Genomic DNA, 687 nt, shown 5'->3' on the forward strand with positions numbered 1-687 from the left:
TGGAAAAAAGAAACTGGAACAGGAGGAAGAGAAAAAAGAAAAAATGGAATGTGAGGAAGAATATCTGGAGAAAAGATTAGTCAGCAAGCCCCTCGTGGACACTCTCTGGGCAACGTTTAAGTTAAATGCCCCACAAAAGGACATAGTCTATCGCTTGCATTTGAATTTAACATGACAGAAAAACGGGTAAATCAACGGTTTTTAAAAAAGAAATTCAAACAAGAAATGTATAAGCGAAAATACAACAGAAAGCTCAAAAGAAATGTGATTGAAAGAAATTAAGAGAACATCTGTATTTTTAATAGCACTGGGCAGTATATAGAATTTTTATATATTAATGTATGTTTATATACATATATTCATTTATTGACTCACTTGATTATCACTCTAAACCACAAATGAGGAAACTGAATTGCTGGGAAATAATGTGATTTCATCAAGTACCAGTACCTAAATCTCTAAGCATGAATTTGTACTTTGTTCCCTCAGGCATTTTCATGTAGGCTATGTCAATTTGTGTTTCATATGTAATGTTTAGGTACTCCTAATTTTCTCTATTAAAATTCTAATGTGGCCCTGGCCAAAAAAAAAGAACCTGGCTGGAGATCCTGGCTAGAGAACCTGGCTAGGCTGCTGATCAACTGAACGCTGCCTCCGTGTCATTCCTTCTTCGCCGACTCCGTCCAC

The sequence above is a fragment of the Myotis brandtii genome, unplaced genomic scaffold, assembly GCF_000412655.1.
Source record: "Myotis brandtii unplaced genomic scaffold, ASM41265v1 scaffold740, whole genome shotgun sequence".
NCBI classification, from domain to species: Eukaryota; Metazoa; Chordata; class Mammalia; order Chiroptera; family Vespertilionidae; genus Myotis; species Myotis brandtii.